Raw genomic sequence first — 23,014 nt, 5'->3', positions numbered from 1 at the left:
AACAGAAAATGGGGCAAGTCTCCCAACTTGCCGAAAGGAGAGGCTGCGTGCTTGAGGGTGTCTAGGATATCTTGAATGGTTTTAACAGGATCAAACCACAGTTCTGCATTTTGCATATCAAGTATTTCCTTAGGTATGTCTAGAAAATCTTTGGTGAAATTATCAGTAAGCCATATGCCCTGTAGGTGATTCTTCACTGTTTCCCAACTATACTTAAATTGATTATACACTTTAGATGTGATACAAGTTTCATTATAAGATGCATGACATTTCAATTGGTGCCTTAACTTTAGGCCCTGAACCTCTTCGCCCAAATACATGACCATGTCATACAGGACATTAAGCTTATGACTTATTTTCCTATCAATATTTCCTTGATCATTAAGAGCCTGAGTTGCATTTTGGATCAAACCATTGACATAGATTTCAGTTTGTACATTCTCAGTTAATGCTACAGCTGCTGCAGCAGAAGATACAATAAAGGAAATTAAAGATAACAACCCTACAGTAATGAGGCCCACAGCTCTCTTGGGATGGTCTAGAGCTTTCTTCAATTCTATCAACACTTACAGGCCATTATCATCATACAAAGGTCCCATGTGGTTCATGGGAATCAAAAGGAAAGGGGGTTGCCTAAGTAAAAGAACCATGGTATTGTTGGACACAGAAGAGATGCAGCTAGTGAGACTGCAATTTTTACAGGCAATGCAAAACATATTTTCCTGATAAGTCATATTAATAGAAATAGACCCTACAACAGCACATGGTGGGGGGCATTGCAAGCCGCCACATGTGTATCATTGTTTACATTAATGCTTGTACTATTTTCCCAATCTAACCCTCCCATAGCCCCCCCTATTTTCCACCAAGAGGTTTGAGGATACCCATCTGGAGTGTACCAAAGTCCCATAGAGAGTCCTCTGTATTGCGGGGCCAGCGTCTTTGAATTTGGTCCTAAAGAGCAGTCCACAATGTAAAGTTCTTTAGTGATGTTCATCTGCTGTGGCCATTCATCACCTGCGCCCGCAAGTGAAGGGGAGCCCTTGCACTTTGCCCAGGGTAGTGGCAATGTGTCATTTTTAAGTGAAGATGAAGATGTAAGCACACTGCACACACGGTGGTCAGAAGGCAAGGTGCCGTTGCTCCTATTGCTAGGTGTTCTGACGGGCCTCCCAAAATGTCAGAATCATTGGAGTAAATCTGTACCTCGGGAGACTTCCAAGTGACTGGATGGAGCAGAGGAGGGTCAGGAACATACGCCCAATATATGCGCTGAACTGCTTGCTCCGCTGCTTGCTCTTCAGCTGGGGTCCTCCAGAGCTGGAGCAGGATCAGGAGGAATATGGTCTGCATGACGCACCAGCCTTTCTGGCAACCACCTCGGGTCCTCAGCATCCTGTGGAAAGACACAAACATGTCCTCGCCCCCAAAGAAGGATGGGATCTGGACCTTGCCATGCCCTGGTCAAAGGATCTTACCATTGCACCTGTGTGAGGGGTGGATGACCGCCAGAGCACCAAAAGCGCTCTGCGGAACTGCATCCCGCAAGGTCTAGAGTTAAAAATTTTTAAATATAGAGTGCATGGGATAAATAATTCAAAGGTGTAACGGGGTATAACTCCCCCTTCTTAATTTTATTGAGCTGGGCTTTCAAAGTGCCATGGGCTCTTTCAACAATGCCTTGGCCCTGGGGATTATAGGGGATGCCTGTCTTGTGGGTAATACCCCATTGCGCACAAAATGTGTGAAAGCATCTACTGGTATAGCCAGATCCATTGTCCGTTTTAATCAGCTTGGGAATGCCCATAACAGCAAAGCAAGAGAGGCAATGGCGAATAACTTGCGAAGTGGATTCTCCAGAGAGAGCGGTAGCATGCAAGAAACCTGAATAGGTGTCAATGGTAACATGAACATATTTTAATTTTCCAAATTCAGGGATGTGCGTGACATCCATCTGCCACAGGTGATTTGGCATGAGGCCACGAGGGTTGACACCAAGTTGTGGAAGGTTGAAATGCTCAGAACAGGTTGAGCATCGTTTAACAATTTGTCTCGCAGCTTCTCTAGTGATGTGAAAATATTTGTGAAGACTATGACTGTTTTGATGATGTAATGAGTGAGAGTGCATAGCCTTTTCTATTTGTGTAAGGCCTACGCAGCACGTGGCTGCATCAGCTAATGCATTACCTTCAGTCAAAGGACCAGGTAACATAGTGTGAGCACGTATGTGACCTATAACAGCACTCTGTCCGCTGTTGAAGCAAAGACTGTATCTGTACAAAAAGCTGCTGGATGGCTGCAGTAGAAGTGTCAATGAGAGGAACAGTCTCCAGTTGGGAGACTGCATTGACTACATACTGGCTGTCTGAGTAGAGATTAAATGAGGATGAAAAGTGGAGCAGTGGGGCCATATTTATTGCAGGCCTCTTTCAGCTCTTTCAAGTGTTTGAAAGGAAATGGCACATGTTGTCTGAATACCTCTCTGTTGTCACCTGGCCATTCTAACACTGGATAGACAAAAAATTCTTGTGTGTCCTCTCTCTGATCTTGAGCTTGTTGTAGTACTGCCTCAAGAGGAGTAACTTTTCGCTGTCTCTTCTGCATATTAACTGGGAGCACATGAGGCTTTTCCTCCTTAGACTCTAAGGGCTGTTTTTCTTTCTGTTCTAAACCCTTCTCTGTCTTTCGCTCCACTATTTTCTCTTTAGTTTGTTCTGAGGATATAGGCTGAAAAGGATCAAAACCTGCCCTTTCAAGGGGAGCTGTTTCAGCCTTACTCACAGGGGAGTCTCTTCTCTTGGGGTGCGGCTGTCCCATCTTTTGCTGCACTTCTAAGGCTAAAGTAAGCCACTTCAGGGTTCCCTGAATTTCATTCCACTGCTCTTCAAAAGGTATTCTGGATGGGTCTGTGGCGACTGTCCACATTGCTGTGAGCAGGGATGGATAAACTTTCTTGCTGGAGCCTATGGAGGCTCTCTCTCTTGTTTGTATCTCCTTATCACAAAGTTGAACTAAAGCTTCCTCCACTAGAGGGCTCTGTTCCTCCTCCATCTCCTCATCAGAGCCGCTGTCTGGTTCGTGATAAGATGGCTCCTGCCCTTCCGGCACTTCCAATGGCGGAGCAGACAGGGAGATGGCTGGAGAAGCAAGACTGCTTTCATTTTCCTTAGTGGCTTGACCCATACCAAGGGCATGCTCTTTCACATTTTCTCTTAAATCCTTCATGCCTAAGATCTAAAGAATCTCTAATCAAGGTCCATAGTCCAAAAGTATCTTCTGGAACCTTCTTTGGTCCGTGGGCAGAATGATGTTTGTAATCCCTCTCCTACCTTATTCCATAAATCTATGTCTACTGTCCCTTCTCCTGGAAACCACGGGCAGACTTCCTTAATATAGTCTAAAAATCTTTCTAATTGGGGCTTCCCTACTATAATTCCCCTAATAGCCAATAATTTCTTCAACCTGCAGACATAAAGCTGCTTGCTTCCTGCCTGTCCCATATTGGACTCCCAGAAAAATCACTTACCACATCCACGTTGCTTGCGCCCCTCTTCTCTCATGCATCTTCTCTAGTTACCCTGGCCAGGGCTTTCTCTTCTCGACGTGGTGGCCCTCACCTTCTCCCTCTCCTTCAGGTCCCTGTTTGGGCACCACTTGACATGGTCTGGCCACGCCAAGTCGAGCAGGTCCTGAAGTGTGGAACGGGGGTGAAGAAAACAAAGAAAGACAGAAAGAACAGGGAGGGCTGATGCTCCTGCACGTCGTGAGCAAAGCTTTATTAGAGTCCAGAGCATTTATACACTGTTGGGGACCACCTTTGTCTTCTCACATGTTTGTAGGCAGAATGGGAAAGCACCTTCCCCCATGTCTGAACGCAGCATGGGAAAGCACCAGCTTGAGAACAACCGGTGCAGTTCTTGGAAGTTATCTGTCCACAAAAACATATCTTGTCCTCGAAGATGAGCCAAGACTCCTCACTCCAAAAATAGGGAGACCTTGAAGATGTGTGCAAACACCGCCCCTGCTTCTGGCTATGCCCTTCCTCCACTTGCCGATGTGGCAGGAATGGGGAACAAAGAACATCCTGTTTACGCATTCCATGAGCAACTAACTGGAACCCTGCTGAGCCTACCTGTGCCCTGTTACCGCTGACGTCAATACTGTGCTTGATTGTCTATTGGATAATGCTATGTCCTGGAGTCATGTAATCCCACTGCATTATATAAACCCTGGATTTTCATTAAAGTTTTGCTGGCGATGCACGGGAGCGTCAGCCCTCCCAGCTCTTTCGGTCTTTCTTTCTTTTCTTCGCCCCCCCCCCCTTCCGCACTTCAGGACCTGTTCGACTAGGCGTGGGTGGACCGCGTCAATACAGCAAAGAAGGCACACTATTCCAGGAAATAGCATTATCCAATAGACAATCAAGCACAGTATTGACGTCAGTAGTGGCCGGGCAAAGGTAGGCACAGCAGGGCTCCTTCAGTTGTTCATGGAATGCGTAAACAGGATGTTCTTTGTTCTCCATTCCTGCCACATCAGCAAGTGGGGGAAGGGGCATAAGCCCACTCCCCACACCTGGCCCATTCTCAGCCCAGGCCCAAACTCGCCCTGAATGCCGCCCACCACACCCTGAACTCAGCCACACCCTTCTCAGCCCAGACTCCGCAAAGACCCCGTTCCCCATCGCAGGCCTTCTTCCCCCGGCCCCTGAAGAGGAGCGCTCAGCAGGCGATGCACGGAAAGCTTCTCCTTACCTTTCCCTACTGCAGCTCCTCAGGAAACTGAGCTGTCACTGTGGACATGGCCCGTGTCATGGAGCCGCAGGGGAGCCAGAGCAATTCCGGCACTGGTCAGAGCCGGGAGAAAAGGCCTGCGTCCTGACCGTGCATGTGCCCCGCTGGTCCACAAAGAGGGCAGAGGCACCACTTGCGGGTCACGGTGAGCAGGGCAGGACCGCTCTCACAGCTCAGGGAAGGTGGTGCCCCCTTGTGGCTAAACTGATGAACCACAAATCTTTGGAAATTCAAGTCGCAATGGGCACAAATGTCCTGTGTCTTCTCCACTTTGAGAGTGAAATAAGTGAAATAAAGTAGACACAGGCTTTACAACTTACACCAAAATTAACTCAAAATTCCCCATAGGAATGTTCCTTAGAAAACTAAAAATAGAAGTACAAATTGACCTGGGAATTCCACTCTTAGGAGTTTACCGAAAGAATATAATTTCTCAGATTCAAAAAGACATATGCACCCCTATATTTGTTTCAGCACTATTTGCAATAGTCAACATATGGAAGCACCCTAAGTGTCCATCAGTAGATGAATCAATAAAGAAGGTGTGGTACATAGACACAATGTGCCAGAGTCCAGCTCCAGCAGGGAGGTGTGAAGCTCAAAAGGATGAGATGGGGTCGGTGCATGGAGAGACAGGACACAGAGTCAGATGGAGGTGGTCTCTCAAAAAAGTGCTGATGACAACTACCATTTTGCACAAGGATACGATTATTTTTTATTGTTCTGTTGATTAATTGGTATAGGCAGTTGATTAATAGGTATAGGCAAGCTTTTTCTTTCTTCTTCTTTCTAATCTATTCATGGTTGGTCAAGTGTTAGGTAATCGCTTTCTGTTCCTTGACAAAAACTTTTCCTGGCAACATGTACTCTATTGTGTTTTATGTTTCTATGCTATGCAGTTTCTAGGTAGGGCATGTGACCACAGGAGCATGCAGTATGTAGCAGTGACTATGGAGTCTATCAGCTCAGGATGAAATACAGGTCACCCCAGTTAGCTAGGCAGGTATCATCATCTATATTTTTAATACAATGGGTACACTTTATATTCTCATAATATTTATTCTATCATAGGTAGATGCAAGATAAAGATAGAAAGCATGATTTAGAACTGTAAGAAGGCAAATGTAGATGATCACGTTTGTGCCTATAGACCAGGTATTAATCCAAGCCAGACAAGGGCAACAAAACATCCACAGGTGTAGACAATTTCTCTCAAAACTGGGGGGTGAGGTTCAAGCCTCACCTCTGTCGGACCCTATTTTCTCACCTGATGGCCCCCCTGTGACTGTGCCTGTCTTAGGTTGTTCTTCCCTTAAGGAATCTGACCCGTCTCTGGCTAACCAGCCATCTTCCGGGGCCATACAGGGAGATGTAAAGCTGGTAAGTGAGAGAGAAGTAATGTTCTTTGAAAATGTTAGCTTTTCACTTCTTTGCAGATTTATGCCCCGTGGCTTCTATGCCCAGCACTTGTCTTGAGGTATTTTTATCACTTGTAAGAATTATGGTACTTGGTAATTTCACATATGAGGCACAAATTCTAGTAAAGGGCTGTAATTAGGAAGGAAGAAGAAAAACTATAGAAGTAGCAGAAGGAAGAAAACATGAGAACATTTATTAAGTGTCAAAAAGGGTTATTCCATTCAGTATTCCCCTATAACTCTATTTCTCTAATTTTCCTATAAAACTCTTCATCACTAATTTCACTATCATTACAAAAAAGAGGGGCATTCCCACCTAGGTGGAGATGGGGTAGCCAATGTTTGACTAGCTACCTGCAGGTTTTGGCATTCTATGCCAAGATTGCCATCTGGCCTCTGCGTGTTCTATTCTTCAGGACCACTGTCCTGAAAAGCTTCTGGGAAGTTTATGTTCTCCTCCTTTCCGTGATGCTTAGAAAAGGTTAGCTTAGCCCTTGGCAACAATGCAAGCAAAGAGAAAGCCAATAGTATAATGGAGAATAACAAAATCAAGGTGGGGAATAGAGGGAGCCAGCTGCGAAGACCCTTGATTTGTGGGGGGTCTTTCTCCAGCCTGAGCTTTGCTACACAGCTTGAGTAGCATGGCTCCTGGCAACAATGGAATGTTACTCAGCCATAAGAAGAAAACAAATCCTACCATTTGCAACAACATGGATAGAGCTGGAAGATATTATGCTCAGTGAAATAAGCCAGGTGGAGAAAAATAAATACCAAATGATTTCCCTCATTTGTGGAGTATAACAGCAAAGTAAAACTGAAGGAACAAAACAGCAGCAGACTCACAGACTCCAAGAAGGGACTAGCAGTTAACCAAAGGGGAGGGTGGGGGGAGGGCAGGTGAGGAGGGAGGGAGAAGGGGATTGAGGGGTATTATGATTGGCACACATGATGTGGGGGATCACAGGAAAGACAGTGTAGAACAGAGAAGACAAGTAGTGCCTTTGTGGCATCTTACTACGCTGATGGACAGTGACTGCAATGGGGTACAGAGGTGACTTGATAATGCAGGTGAATGTAGTAACTGCAGTGTTTTTTCATGTGAAACCTTCATGAGTGTATATCAATAATACCTTAATTTCAAAAAAAATTTTTTAATGGTACACTCATTTAAAAAATTCTCCATAGGCAAATTTTTTATGCAAAATTATAAAATTTGTAGGTGAAAGCAAAATCTACACAACCTTGCTGAAGACTTTCAACACCCAAAACCAAAGGTCTATCCACAAAAGAAAAATAATCACATGGGCTTTATAGAATGATAATTTCTACTCTAAAAGACCTTGTTCAGAGAACCCAAACACAAGACACAAACTGAAAGAAAATATTTTCAAAATACATATTTGATAAAGGATTTGTACTCAAGATATACAAAAATCCATAAAACAAAAATGAGCCATTAAAAATATTTTACAATTAAAAAAAAGTCTCCCTTAACATCAAGAATTACATCACCAGTATTTACACAACTGATTTGAAAAACTATGCCCCAACAAAAGCCACCATGCAATTTTACACAATAGCTCTATTCATAAAGGCTAAAAACTTAAAGAAATCAGGATGTGTTTCAGCAGATGAATGCTTTGGCAAATTGGGGTACATCCGTTACATTTCACTACAACTTGTACAGTGAAATGTACAGTGATTTGCCCAGTGAAGCTGTTGCCTTGATCACTGGAGGTTACAGGTCTACCCCACATGAGAAATGGTTTCTAACAGCTTCTTTGGGATTATGAAGGCATCGGCCTTGGGCCAGCAGAAGGCTTCATTCTTCCCTGTGGGGTTGGAATGCATCGCCCTCCCAGTACATGACATGGATGTGTTTGCCAACCTGGAAGCTCTCCAAAATCCATATTTTAAGACAGTAGTATGACGTATTATTAACTCAATTTTTATCACCTCTCCTTTCTCTGGATAATGGAGGGGTGAGGCTGAAAATCTCAAGCTTCTAATCATGGCTTGGGCTTTCTGCCTGTCAGACACCCAGCAGAACCCACCCAGAACCACCTACTTAGAACAACAGATGCTGCTATTACTCAGGAAATCCCCAGAGCTTTAGGAGCCCAGTGTCAGGATTGAGGCACAGACCAACATACATGTTCTCTACTGTACTTCCATGTTCACAGTGGCGCAGCCCAGGGAGAGGGTTCAGAAGTCGTGTTTCCACTATCCCAGGAGGACGATTTAAAACAGAAACTAAGTTGAGTTACATAAAAAATATAACATATAATGTGTGACCCCAAGATGTACAGACTGAGATTCCAACTAAAAGGCTGATTTACCTACAGTGACAAGTATCAGCTTCCATGGCTATTTGAGGGTCTGACAGGCTGTCTGTAACTGTCCATTTGCAGCTCTGGGTCGGGAGTGAAGGCCCCTCCCCCAGGGTGATGGAAAGAGACTTGTGCTCAGAGGAGAAGTCTGTCTTTTTTTAAATTCCACATTAAATAATGTGAACATTAATAAAATACTAAGAATAAACTTAGGTGCAAATCTTGTGCATTGAAAATTAAAGAACATTGATAATTTAAAAACTAAGAAATATTTAATACATGTAAAGTCTACTCATGTTGGTTGATGGAAAGACTTAAATACTGTTAAGGTGGCAATGACACAAATGCAACCTACAGAGTCAACATGATTTCTTTGAAAATTCACAGGCTTTAATGTACCAGCTGATCCTAACACGTGGAATTTCAAGGGAACCCAAAGAGCCCTTGAAAACAATCTTGGAAAAGAAAATCAAAGCTGAAGGCTCATGGCCCCCAAGATCTAATCTTAGTACAAAGTAACAGTAAATAAAACACTGTGACACTGGCATAAACATACACAGTTGGCCCATGGATAGGAGGGGTGTGAACTGCCCAGGTCCACTTGAGTGGATTTTTTTCTACAAATATATAGAAAAAATGTTTAAAGGCTTAAGACAATTTGAAATATTTGCTTTTTTCTAGCTTACCTTACTGTTAGAATACAGCACAAACATGTATAATCTACAAAATATGTGTTGATTGACCGTTTATATTATTGGTAACTCTTTCAGTCAAAATAGGCCATCAGATTTAGGATAATACTTAAGTTTGGCAGAGTGAGATATTTTATGTGGATTCTGACTCTGTGGGATGTCAGCTACACAAAACCCCATGTTGTCAAAGGTCAACTGTATGTGTACATCAACAAAACTGAGTGGAAAGCTGACACGGTCCAGCTGCGCCTAGTCGAGCAGGTCCTGAAGTGCGGAAGGGGGGCAAAGAAAAGAAAGACAGAAAGAGCTGGGAGGGCTGACGCTCCCACGCATCGCCAGCAAAACTTTATTGAAGGTCCAGGGTTTATATAATGCAGTGGGGTTACATGATTCCAGGACATAGCATTATCCAATAGATAATCAAGCACAGTATTGACGTCAGCGGTAGCCAGGCAAAGGTAGGCTCAGCAGGGTTCCAGTTAGTTGCTCATGGAATGCGTAAACAGAATATTCTTTGTTCTCCATTCCCGCCACATCGGCAAGTGGGGGAAGGGCACCGCTCCCCACAGAAAGCCCAGAAGTGACCCCAACCATCTACAGTCAATTGCTGTCTAACAAGGGTGGACAACATTAAATTAGGGTAAAAATGGTCTTTTCAGCAAACGGTGCTGGGCAAATGACTGTCCATGTACGGAGGAATGAAACTGAACCCTTAACTCATGTCACATACAAAAATTAACTCAAAACAAAGGGCTTACATAATAGGTAAAAGTATGGACTCTAGAAGAAAACATGAGGATAAACGTTCATGACCTTGGATTTAGCCATGGTTTCTTAGACCTGACACCAAAGGACAAGCAACGGAAGAAAGCATAAATTAGAGTTCCCCCAAATTAAAAACTTTTCTGCATCAACGGTCACCAGCCAGAAAGTGAAAAACAGCCACAGAATGGAAGAAAATATCTCCACATTGTACATCTGACAAGAGCCTGTAACCCAGAAAACACCAGAAACTTGTACAAGGCAACAAGACAACACCCAAATGTTTAAAGCAGATGAAAAATTCCAAGCAAGACATACCAACGTTCAACAAGCACATGAGCACAGCATTACTTGCTATGGAAATGCAAATTAAACCACAGTGACCACCCCCTGCAAGCACACAGCAGTGGCCGTCCTCAGGAAAATTCAAAATCACATGTTGCCAAGGATGTAGAGGAACTGGAGCCCCTAACCTTTGCTTGTGGAAATATAAAACATGCAGCTTGTGTACAACAGCTTGGCATTTCCTCATAATATATAATACAATTACCTAATTGTGGGTACATGTTGGGAGCAAACCTGTGGGCCTTTAGGCAGACTCGGTCACAAAAGCCTTAAGACAACAGCAACGTTTGAGTAAAAATCTTTCCTGTAAAGTCAGCTAAAAATCTTTCCTGTAAAGTCAGCAACAATGAACCCATCCACACGTTAGAAACAAGTTTTCCTTTATTACCAATAAGTGCATTTAGTGAACTCCTAGGTTAGAGCTAGGGGTTAGGTTACCTAGCAACATATGCATTTCTAAGTTAGAGCTAGTGGTTAGGCTACCTTGCAGCATGTGCCTTTTCTGTCCTTTCTTAAGCAAGAAACACCCTCTGCCCCAGGGGAAAGCCCCTCCCTTAAAACCTCCCTCCCAAGGGCCCCCCACCCCCAAAATGGCGAACTCCCCGCTTCTCTTCTGGGTCCTCCATTCCCGCTGACGCGAACCAAGACCCAATCACCCTTCTACACCTCCCCGCCGGCGCCACCTAAGGTCCAATTATCTCCTGACCCACCCCTTACTTGCTACCTGTATAAATTGAGCCTGCAAACAATAAACTGTGCCAGCTTGATCAGACATCCTGTCTTGCTGGTCATTCTTTATGTCCCTTGCCCCATTCTTTTTTTTTTTTCAATTCTCTCCTCCAGGTCATCGACCCCCGTTGATAGTCCTGCAGGTCGGGTCAGGTACACACCCACTCCTAGATAAATACCCCCAAAGAAATTAAAAAACTGTTCAAACAGAAACTGGCCCATGAGTTCTTAGCAGCACTGCTCACCACAGCAAAAAGGTAGAAACAACTCAAATACCCTTCAAGGGGTGAATGGATGAACAAAACAGGGCTGACCCATAAACTGCATTATTCTGCCAAATATAGAAATAAAGAAAATGGTCCAAGGCTGCTTTGAAAATGGTGTGTGGGTACGATTTACAACAACATGGATGGAGCTGGAGGACATTATGCTCAGTGAAATAAGTCAGGCGGAGAAAGACAAATGCCAAATGATTTCCCTCATTTGTGGAGTATTACAATGAAGCAAAACTGAAGGAACAAAATAGCAGCAGACTCAGAGACTCCAAGAATGAACTAGTGGTTACCAAAGGGGAGGGTTGTGGGAGGGTAGGTGGGGAGGGAGGGAGAATGGGATTGAGGGGTATTATGTTTAGTACCCATGGTGTGGAGATCACACGGAGAACAGTGTAGCACAGAGAAGGCACATAGTGGATCTGTGGTATCTTACTACACTGATGGACAGTGACTGCATTGGGGTGTGGGTGGGGACTTGATAATATGGGTAAATGTAGTAACCACATTGGTTTTTCATGCCTTCATAAGAGTGTATATCAATCATGCCTTAATAAAAATAAAGTAATTTAAAAAAAACAGTGTGTGGGGGGGCATCCCCAGAAACTTGAGCACAGAATTAACATATGATCAGCAATTCCATTTCTGGGCATTTGCTCAAATGACATGAAAGCAGGGACTTAGATATTTGCACACCCATGTTCATTCACAGCTGCATGACTCACAACAGCCAAAAGGTGGAGATGACCTGGGTGTCCAGAGACACATGAAAAAAATGTCTCTACACAGCAAAGTAAACAAGGAGTCCTAGAACATGCTACACAGATGGACCCTAAAACCATTATGCTCAGTGAAATGCCCCCCTCAAAGAACAACAAATATTATGTGATCCCACTTATGTGAGGTCCTGGAGAGCTCAACTGATGTAAAGTCTTGGGAACAGTTCCAGAAAAAGTAAACTGCATCAGGATAGAAAGACGTGTGCACACAGTTGGGGCGCGTGGTGACAGCTGCAGTGGGTCTGTGCATTGGATTATCATGTGGAGACTTCCCTCACTTGGGGTCAGGTGGTGGTTCCCTGGGAATGTGTCCCTGTTTGGGGTAGGCGCTCCAGCGTTTTGTGTGAAGTGGCAACTGTGGTAAAGTGAGGCACCGGGAAATTCAGTATAAAGAGAATTTGTACTGACACTGCAAGTTTTCTGTATGCTTGAAATTGCTGGAAATTAATTTACTTTGCAAAACAACCATGAGAAAAGCATCACACCGTGTCAACAGGGGCCAAGCCCTCCCCATCCAGTTCACCCAAAGGGGGCGCTACTCACCTTACAGGGGTCCAGGAGTCATTAGAGGATCCCCTGTAGCCACTGGGCGTTAGTCATTGGGATGACCTGCTGTACAAACAGTGGGATTTTAGAATTCCAGTTTCCCACACCACTCCACCAAAGACCTTATTAGAACTAAAAATGAATTCAATAAACTTCTAAGATACGAAACCAACATAAAAAATCGGTTGCTTGTATTCACTAATAACCAACCATCAGAGAGATTAAGAAAGCAATGCCCTTTAAAACTGCTTCATAAAGTATAAAGTGTTGTGGGTAAAATTGCAGTATTTCCAGAATCTCTTGCCTGGCCTCAGTGCATCTCCTTATCAGTAGCTGTTTCCAAGGGGTGGAGAGAAGTAGTCCATCTCTATATCAACAGGTAATTACAAGGGTGAGGGAGGGTACATCTGGACTGGAGAAGTTGGGTGGGGCCCCTTCTTCTGCAGCCAAGTTGTGAGAGACACTGGCGAGCAGAAGTGCATGGCTGCTAATAAGTAATAAGCTGGTTTCTCCCACGTTATTTCTCCCTTTGACTGATTTCGGTTCACAGGTACTTTGCCCCGGAAATTTCCCCTGGAGTTACAAGTACCTAAGAAGAAACTTAACCAAGGACGCAGGAGGCCTGAGCTCTGAAAACTGTTGACGCTGCGGACGTGGATGGGAAGAGTTAGATTATGACAAGTCTCCTCCACCCACAGCAACGTGCAGAATCCGTGCCACACCCACCGAAATTCCACCACACTTCTCACAGAAGCAGACACCTTACAGGCTGGATGGAACCCCACAGGACCCCATCCCCACAACCATCCTTGGAAAGCAGAGCTGGGGCGTCGCACCCAGACTTCCCACTACACTGCGGTGCTGCAGCAACTGAGACCCCGCGTGGCGCCAAAGCAGACGCGAGTGTGGAAACAGGCACCGGGCGCCACAAACCCGCTCTGCCCAAAGGGCCGACCACGAAGCCCAGGTCCCAGGCTGTGGGTAGGGGCCGCCCTTGGGGAGCCAGGCTGGGTCAGCGCCTCAATGCGCCCTGGGGGTCTCCCAGGCAGCCCCCTACCCGGGAACCCTTCCCAGGAAACCGCCTGGTGTGCTCGGCGCACAGCAAGAGCTGCGCCCCCGGTAAGCGGGCCGCCTCAGCAGCCAAGTTCCCTGAACCCACTCCCGTCTCAGAGCCTCGTTAGGAAGGACGCCTGGAGCCGGAGGGCGTCCCGCAGGTGCGGCCAATCTACCCGCCACACGGGGCCCGGGGCTCGCGGCGTGGAGACACAGGCTCCCGGGGACGCGCTGGACGCCCCGCACCTGCCTCGGCCCCGCCGTGCCCCGGCCCAAACTCACCCGCGCCCCGAACTCGCCCCAGGCACCGCCCGCCACGCCTGCAGCCCGAAATCACCCGCGCCCGCCGCGCCCCCAAACTACGCGAAGAACCTGTTCCCCGCCGGGAGTCCTTCCTCCCCCGGCCCCTGTAGGGGAGCGCTTGGCAGGCAGTGCACGGGGAGCCTCTCCTCAACTTTCTGTCCCGCGGCTCCCGAGGAAACCGAGCTGTCACTGCGGACGCGGCCGGCGGGGTCCCGGGGCCGCTGCGGAGCCCAAGGAATCCCGGCTCCCGTTAGGAGAGCGGCAAAGTCCCGGGGCCTGACCGCGCGTGCGCTGTGCGTTTCCAAAAATAGGGGCAGAGGCGCCGCCTCGTGGTTAAACGGATGAACCACAAATCTTTGTTAATTCAAACTCCCAATGGGCAGGACTGTTCCGTGTCTTCTCCAATTCGTTGGAGACCATACGGAATGAAAGGAAGGTAGACACAGGCTTTACAGCTTACACCAAAACTCACTCAGAACTGTCCATAGACAAATTTTAGAGGTAAAATTATAAAAATTTTAGTTAAAAGCTAGAAAACCTACACAATCTTGCTGATGACTTTTAACAGTCAACACCAAAAGTCTATCCACAAAAGAAAAATAACTAATCACGTGGGCGTGGGCTTTATATAACTAAAATTTTCTACTCTAAAAGACCTTGCTCGGAGAACCCAAAGACAAGACGGAAACTGGGAGAAAATATTTACAAAATACGTATTTGATAAAGGATTCGTACTCAAGATACACAGAAATCCATAAAACAAAAACGAACCATTAAAAAACATTTTACCATTAGAAAAAGATGCTCACCTTAGGATCCAAGAAGTGCACCTCCCATATTTAGACAACTGCTTTGAAACACTATCCCAACCATAACCATCATGCAATTTTATGCAGCAGCACAATGGCTAAAAACTTAGAGATGTCAGAATGTTCTCCAGTAGATGAATGGATACGCAAAATGTGGTACACCCACGGGAAGGGGAGCAGACTATGCCTCTTTGGCACAGGATTATGTTCGGCTGATTAACTATTTTTAAAAGCAGAGAATAATCTCTGGAAATTGAAAAGCTGCCCTGTTATGAGGAGCATTTGCTTTTATGCAGTAAATCCACATGTGTAAGGGTGCCTCCCTCTGTACTGGGAATGGAAGGATAACCAAATCTCTAGAAACTTTTATCAGTGGAGTTTGGCCTCGGCTCAAATTTGCATGACAACCATGCACTTGTGTTTATCCTATTTTGCCTGATAACCTCCCAGTAACCTAACTTCCCTCCTTCCCTAACACCTTTCTGATTTTTAGCTGAAGATAGCTTTTAAGGTGGTAACTCGGGTCATTTGGGGAGCTACTCAGCGTTCCTGGGTATCTCCCATGCACACGGGAGTATACATGTCATTACCTTTCTGTCTGCTTTTCTCCTGTTGAGCATTCTTTACTGTGGGCAGGCGGAGCAGCTGCTCAGGCAGGAACCGAGAAGGGCAGCGGGGATATTCTGCCTCCCTTACATCAGGAATGGAAACTATTCAGCAACAGAAAGGAAGGAACCGCCAACCCGTGCAGAGACTTGGTGAATCTGCTTGCATGATGCTAAGTGACAGGAGCCAACCTGAAGAGGCCACACACTGTGGGACCCCGTGTACATGACGCTCTAGACAAGGCACAGCTACGGAGGCGGTAAACAGGTCATGGTGGGGAGTCTGGAGTATCCCATGGGACCCTCCAGTGAGGGACACTGACCACTATGTGTTTATCTAAACCCGTAGATCCTTAGAGCCCAACAATTAAATCATAATCTATTCAATTAAGTCAGTTTGGATGTGAGAGTGTCCAAGGGTGGAATACAAAATTTAACAAAGAATCTAACTGTATTAGAAATGTCTGGGGGAAAGCTCACTGTTGGTGGTGAGACCTAAGGAAACTGGGAAATGAACAGAATCTGTAGACTAAAGAGAAAATGTACTGTACACAGATAGGGGACTGTGTTTTATCAGCTATTTCGATGCAGGTCCTTGCTGACGACCCTGAAAACACTACATCTGTAATCTGGGATGAGCAGTGGATTAAGTAAGTGACAGATAGTCGGAGCCAGGTTTCTCCCTGTTGGAGGCAGAAGTTACCGGTAAGCAAGGGGAGAAGGTTACAAGATCTATGCGATCATGGATCAGGCTGGAGACCTGCAGCTTGGTGTGGATGTGGGAAGCTCCACACACAAATCTTTATAGCTAGGCGCGTGAACATTGTGAAAGACGGACACTGCTGGAGCCGTGTCAGAACAGAGGTGGAGCGGCAGCTGGCGAGAAGCCGCCTCACCCACCTTTGTCTGAACTGGGCCAAAACGTTTAGAATGCGCAAAACAGCCATCGTTTGAGTGGCCAGCAGGAGGACAGGCATCTGATGACAAGTGTGATGGATGTGGACTTCCACAAGATAGACTCAGTGGCCAATATGTAACCCAGAGTTGATCGGCTTGTTAAGACACCCATATAAAGTTATTTTCTGTTTTTAGTTCATCTAACTGCCCGCCTTCCTTTTTCTCATAGAACCCCTTGTTTTCACCCTACAACTGGGAACACTATTTGGGTACCTGCCTGAATCTGTGATCTCCAAACTGAAATTATGTAATCCCGACTAAACTCTAGGTTTCCTCTCTGCAGGTGTTTCTTTTCAGATTGGCAACACAGACTGTGACTCACACACACACACACTCCCCTGCGTGGTCCACTGAGCACATGCAGCTCCCACAGATACCCTAACCCGTACCCTGACCAGTACCTGCTACCTGACCCGCACCCTAACCCTACCACCCCTCCCAAACCCGCACCCTAACCCTGACCCCTAGAATTCCCTCCCCGCCGCTCTCTCTCCCTCCCTCCCTCCCTCCCTCCCCTGCGTGGTCCACTGAGCACATGCAGCTCCCACAGATATCCTAACCTGTACCCTGACCAGTGCCTGTTCCCTGACCCGCACCCTAACCCTAGCACCCCTCCCAAACCCGCACCCTAACCCTGACCCCTAGAATTCCCTCCCCGCCGCTCTCTCTCTCCCTCCCTCCCTCCCTCCCCTGCGTGGTCCACTGAGCACATGCAGCTCCCACAGATATCCTAACCTGTACCCTGACCAGTGCCTGTTCCCTGACCCGCACCCTAACCCTAGCACCCCTCCCAAACCCGCACCCTAACCCTGACCCCTAGAATTCCCTCCCCGCCGCTCTCTCTCTCCCTCCCTCCCTCCCCTGCGTGGTCCACTGAGCACATGCAGCTCCCACAGATACCCTAACCCGTACCCTAACCAGTGCCTGTTCCCTGACCCGCACCCTAACCCTAGCACCCCTCCCAAACCCGCACCCTAACCCTGACCCGTAGAATTCCCTCCCCGCCTCCCTGGTGACGGTAGGTCCGCCGGCGCCCGCAGTCCAGGAGCCCGGCGAAGAGCACGGGGCTGAGGGTGAGGGAGCCGCAGGAGGAAGGCAGGAGTTGTCCTGAGTCCAGGCGCTGTGGGCGGGGAGGCGGCACAGCGACAGACGGGGAACGGCCCGCCGGCGACAGGCGGGCGACGGGGGCTGGGAGCGAGCCGAGCCCCTCCAGGGGGGCCGGCAGGTAACGGAGCCCCGCGCGGGGCGGGGAAGGACCGGAAGGGAGCCCCCGGGGGGAGGCTGCAGGGCACAAGGGACAGACACGCAGACAGCAACGGGCGGCTGACCCGGCTACGAGCTGCTGCGCCTCAGCACAGAGGCAGGACGCGCCAGGAGCAGAGCGAACCGTGCGCCTGTGAACACAGGAATCTACGGAGAGCCACGGCCACCGGCGGACCTGCGCGGGGAGAGACGGACAGAGGCGGGGAATCACGGACAGAGGCGGAAATTGACGGAGACGGAGATTGGCGAGGAGAGGCGGGGGATGACGAAGACTAACGGAAAGACACGGAGAATGGCGGAGAGAGACGGGGAATGACGGACAGTGGCGGAAATTGACGGAGAGAGACGGAGAATGACGGACAGGGGCGAAAATTGACGGAGAGAGACGGAGATTGACGGGGAGAGCCGAGGAGTGACGAAGACTGACGGAAAGAGACGGAGAACAGCGAAGACTGGGAATGACGGACAGGGACGGAAACTGACGGAAAAAGGCGGAGATTGACGGGGAGAGGCGAGGAACGACGAAGACTGACGGAAAGAGACGGAGAATGGCGGAGAGAAACGGGAAATAACGGAAAAAGATGGAGAAGGGCTGGCGGCTCACTAGAGACCTGACGTGCAGGTTCCCGCTCGTCCACTCACAGGCCCGCAAGCGCATCTCGACCCCACAGGCGTGGCTCCGGGGACCCGATGCCTCCCCAGCCTGAGTCGGGGTGCCATGTCCTCGCCCCTCAAACTTCGCGCCTGAGCCTGACATTAGGGTACCGTCATTCTCCAGAGCGAGCAAGGAGCAATTTCTGCTTATGGTGCTGACATTTAACCGTCTAACCTGCTGACCGTGTCTAGTGGCTCCGTTCAGCGGCATAAGCACTTTCCGCGTTTTGCACCCACCGCCAGCCCCGCACTCTCCATCCCCCAAACCCGACTCTGCAAGATGAGGCCCCGCCCCGACAAACTCTCCCTGTTCTGCAAGGCAGCCCCAGGTGCGCAGTCCCTGCAGCGGCTGCACGAACGGTGTGCACACGCTCTGCATTGACGACCAAGCAGAAAAGGAGCAGGCGGAGGCGGCCCGGTGCCCCAGCCAGTGCCCCCAGCTCCAGGCCTAGATCGGCCCTTCCTTTCGGCTCTGCACGGTTCCCTGCTTCTCCAGGTGTCCGTGGCCCCTCCAGCACATTAGCGCCTTGCTTAAGCTACTCTGAGAGCCATGTCTTTGCAGCAACACCACACCAGAGAGTGCACCCCTGTGTGCTCTTCCCGGTCCTCCAGATAATGGCAACAAAGTGCTCGGAGCCTGGGTGCTCTAGTCCCAGCCCTGCTGCAGTCTGGCCTCCACCCATCACACACGGGCAAATATAGGGGGAGGATAATGGGGGGACTCAATGAGATGACCCTCTATAGGCCCAGGAACACCCAGTGGTCCCACAGGGAGCACAGAGGCACCCACACTTCTCCCTGCAAGCCCTTAGAAAGCCCCATTCTGCCAATGCCTCCAGTTCACGCTTTAGTGAGGCACTGATTTCCTATGTTTGTGGTACTTTGTTACACCAACTCCTCGATGCTAATGCAAGCTATCTCTGTCACTCCTGTTGGGGAGGAATTTGGTTTGCGGATGCAGGGAAGTCAGAGTTCCAGGTGAGGAAGGAATTCATTAAAACCTGAGTATCAGGGAATGACAGCTGCCTTGCAGGCAGCAGAGAGTAAGGAAGAACGGAGACATAATGGGGAGCTCATTGAACTGCTGCTCAGCATATGGAACATCCCCTGCTAACTCCTGAAGCCTGTGCCACCTGGCATCCAGTGTCTGCTTGGATCTGCACAGACCCAAAAAGTCACGACTTTATTTTGCAAGTGTCCTGGAAAACTGGACTTCCAGAGCAGTGAACATTGGAGTCCATAGTAATGTGTAGCTCACAGCCCCCAAGACTGCATGTGCATCCAGGTGATCCCATTGTGGGGGAGCCTTGCAGCTGCTGGCCAGTGCCTGTTTCCATTTTTCTGCTGGTGTCTACACTGCACTTCCCAGCCCATCCCCACCAGCAGGGTGGGCACCATGTCTCTAGGTTTCCTATGAGGAAGTGGGTGGGCTTGATGAGGGCCTCTGCCAGCCCAGGTCTTAGGATGAAGGATGCGGTTCACACATGGTCACCCTGGCAGCCCTATACCCCTTGCTGGCGGGAACCCTCCAGCCTGGAGGAAGAAGGAAAAACAAGATGGATGCAGCGGGACTCTGAGACCCACCTGCCCCAGGCGCTCGTGTGGAGGGAGTAGTCCTTGACCTCTCAGCCCCTCCTGTGCTGGCACGCTCTGTTGCAGTAGCAGCCTTTGGCCCTGAAAAGAAAGGTGCTTTGCAAGCCTGTCTCCAACTGTAACAGAAAATAAGGCTTGATTTAACCCGCAGTTCTGAAACCACAGCCCACACTGAAAAGATGACTCTCAGATCATAATTCAGATAATGTTGCTTAAAAGCAGTGGCACCTTTAGGAGGACCACAGGGAGTCCAGCTCCCCAATTCCTGCCTTCTGCTCTGAGAAGTTTCCTTGACAACCTTAACAGGCCTGGGCTCCCTTTCCTTGACAACCATCTTTCTCAATTGTCCAAGCTTTCTGGCTTCAAACACTCCTGCTTCAGCCTTGCTGAGCCTAAGGTGACAGTGCTGTCATTTTGTCCAGTGACTGATTCTTCTATACCTATAATTATTGGTACAATAATGCTATTAATGGCAAGATTCCATAAGATGCTTCCTGAGGTAACTACTCTGGACTCAGTGCTAGGTCCCTTTTGCTGAGGGAAAGGGTGGCCTAAGTGCTTTCATGGGCCTCAAGTTAGAAAGTCACTTTCTGACTGAGCCCAGCCTTGATCCCTCCCATCAAAGGTGCTGCCAGGGTCCTCATTCTGCCCCCACCACCATCCCACAGTTGCCGGCAGTGCCAGTCAATATAGGGTCCTGGTCATCTCCTAAAATAAAGCATCATTTTCTGGGCCCCAAAAGATATTCCCCCAGAACATGTGAATGGGACCTTATTTGGGAAAAGGGTGTTTGAAGATGGGACTAAGTGCAAAATCTGAGATGAGGTCATCCTGGATGAGGGTGGCCAGTAATCTACGACTGGTGCCCTTATAGGAGTCAGAAGAGGAGAGACCCAGAGAGGAGAAGCCATGTGGACACAGAGGCAGAGACGAGAGGGATGTGGCCACACTCACAGGGCCACCCGGAGTCCCCCAGGAGCTAGAAGAAGCCAGAAGGAGCCTCCCCTGGAGCCAGCAGGAGCGTGGCCCTGCCCACACCTTGAGTTTGGACGTGTGATCTCCAGAACCAAAAGAAGATAAATGTCTGCTGTTAGAAGCCATCTGGATTATGTAATGTGTTATTGCAGACATGAAAACATAGCCAGGGAGACAGCATGCCCTCCTCTGTGCTCTGATGCAGCAAAAAGATAACATAAAATGCTGAGACTTGGGGACTGTGAATGGACGATGCCTAAGATCTGTTGGTGACCTATTGTTGCCCGTCTAAAAGGCTATCATTATGTCAAAATAAACTACAAAAATTCTCAGCAAACATTGTATGTTCATGCTTGATAAGGCATTCTTACTTAATGGTGTCAATTCCTTTGGGATGAACGTGATGAACTTGGTGCAGTCACACCTGCCTTTATCTCAGGTGATCAAAAGGACATTTAAGCACAAGTAACAGTAACACTAGACAAAGGAGGTCACAGCGAACTGAGAAGCTCTGCACAGTGGAAACAAGTTGCTCAGTGGGAAGGAGACGCGCAGGAGACGCGGGGAGCCCAGGCAGCCTACCTGTAATGTGGACAAAGGACCAGAGAGACATTTCTCCAATGAGAAGCACAGTTGGCCAACAGACGTATGAAGAGGTGCTAACACCTGTCATCATGAAGAAAAGCGAACCAAAACCACAGTGAGATGCGTCTTCCACCCAGTAGGATAACCACTATCAAAAACCAAAAGACAAGTGTAGGTGGAGAAACGGGAGGCCGTGTGCACTGCTGGCAGGAATGTAAAATGGTGCAGCTGCTGTGAAAGACAGTACGGCGATTCCTCACAACACTGAGCATACAATTACCATCATCACCGAGCAATGAGACTCCTGGGTACATGTCCAAAAGAACTGGAAGCGGGATCTCAGAGACATCTGCACAGCCGTGTTCACTGCAGCATTATTCACAGTGGTGGCCAAGCGGTGGAAACAACACAAGTGTCCGCTGGCAAATGGGCAAAGGAAACACGGCCCAACCACAGTGGAACACTGTTCAGCCTTAAAGAAAGAAATCCCGTCACATGTCACAACATGAGGACATGATGCTGAGTGTAACAAGCTGGACACAGAGGGACAAGTCCTGTATGATTCCATTCATAGGGGATACCTGCCATCATCAAAATCATGGAAACAAAAGCAGGGGCCAGTTGCCAGGGTCTGGGGAGGGGAGTGGGGAGCAGTTCCATGGGGCCAGAGTTCAGCTCTACTAGATGACAATGTTCTGGAGATCTGTTCCCCAACAGTGGGATACAGTCAATGGTCCTAAAATGTGCTTAAATACTGCTGGGAGGGTACATTTTGTGTTCTATGCTTTTTACTACAATTAAAAATACTCTTTCTTTATGGCCAAGTTTACATTGTACTTTCTCTTCCTAGTAAATGTGGAAACAAACCTTACTGTAACGTGGCTTTACTGTCTGGGGCAGAAGCTCTAAGGCTTTCAGAGAGGGCTGTGGATTTTGCTAAATGCCAGCACCTGGAGAGGGGAGAGCAGGACACGTGGAAGGTGTACCTGGAGAGAGTATCTTTGCCAGGAGCCCACTGTCATGTGTGATCCAGCCCCAAATGAAGGCAAATGCAGGAGAGGGGCTTGGCTGAGTTGGAGGGGGCCCGACCTGGAAGAGATGCTAAAAACCCTGAAATGAACCAGCTGCTTGACATGGGTGACCCCACGGCTCTGCACACCAGCGGACCCCCACCAGGCTCTGATGAGCCTGCAATGGCCCCAACTCGCACAGAGGTGTAAAAAGGGCCCAGAGGTCTTCTCACTGTTCACACCAGAGTTGCTCCCCAAATCAAGGCCTCAGACCTGGGACAGAGGGACAACGCAGGGATGTGGGGCTGCAGATGGGGACTGGAGTGGGACACATGCCTCCCCAACCCCAGGTCCAGCAACCAGGGGGATTAAAGCCTGACCAAAAAACAAAGCCATATTCCCCAAACGAGCTGCTGAGGCACATGAACCCCCCATGAAAACACAACCCATGAGCATAGGGCCCCATGAGCAGAGGGTCCCCCATGAGAACAGAGGCCCATGGGCAGGACTCCCCATGAGCACAGGACCCCCATGGGCACAG

General features: G+C 48.3%; 1 long non-coding RNA gene across 2 annotated transcripts; it reads right to left on the bottom strand.

Moving 5' to 3' along the window:
• Window positions 1-236: 236 nt before the first annotated feature.
• LOC140849689 (uncharacterized) lies at window positions 237-16,786 on the bottom strand. Of its 2 annotated transcripts, XR_012131902.1 has the most exons (5): window positions 14,092-16,786; window positions 12,664-12,732; window positions 4,755-5,062; window positions 3,527-3,689; window positions 237-1,396 (listed from the first exon to the last, which is right to left on the bottom strand). It is a non-coding gene; the product is annotated as an uncharacterized lncRNA (long non-coding RNA). The 2 variants fall into 2 exon arrangements; XR_012131901.1 differs by lacking the exon at window positions 4,755-5,062 and having other exon boundaries at window positions 14,092-16,757.
• Between the last annotated feature and the right edge of the window lie 6,228 nt (window positions 16,787-23,014).

This window comes from Manis javanica, chromosome 5 (assembly GCF_040802235.1).
Source record: "Manis javanica isolate MJ-LG chromosome 5, MJ_LKY, whole genome shotgun sequence".
NCBI classification, from domain to species: Eukaryota; Metazoa; Chordata; class Mammalia; order Pholidota; family Manidae; genus Manis; species Manis javanica.
The sequence above is the reverse complement of the archived record's forward strand: the minus strand, read 5'-3'. Positions and strand labels throughout refer to the sequence as shown.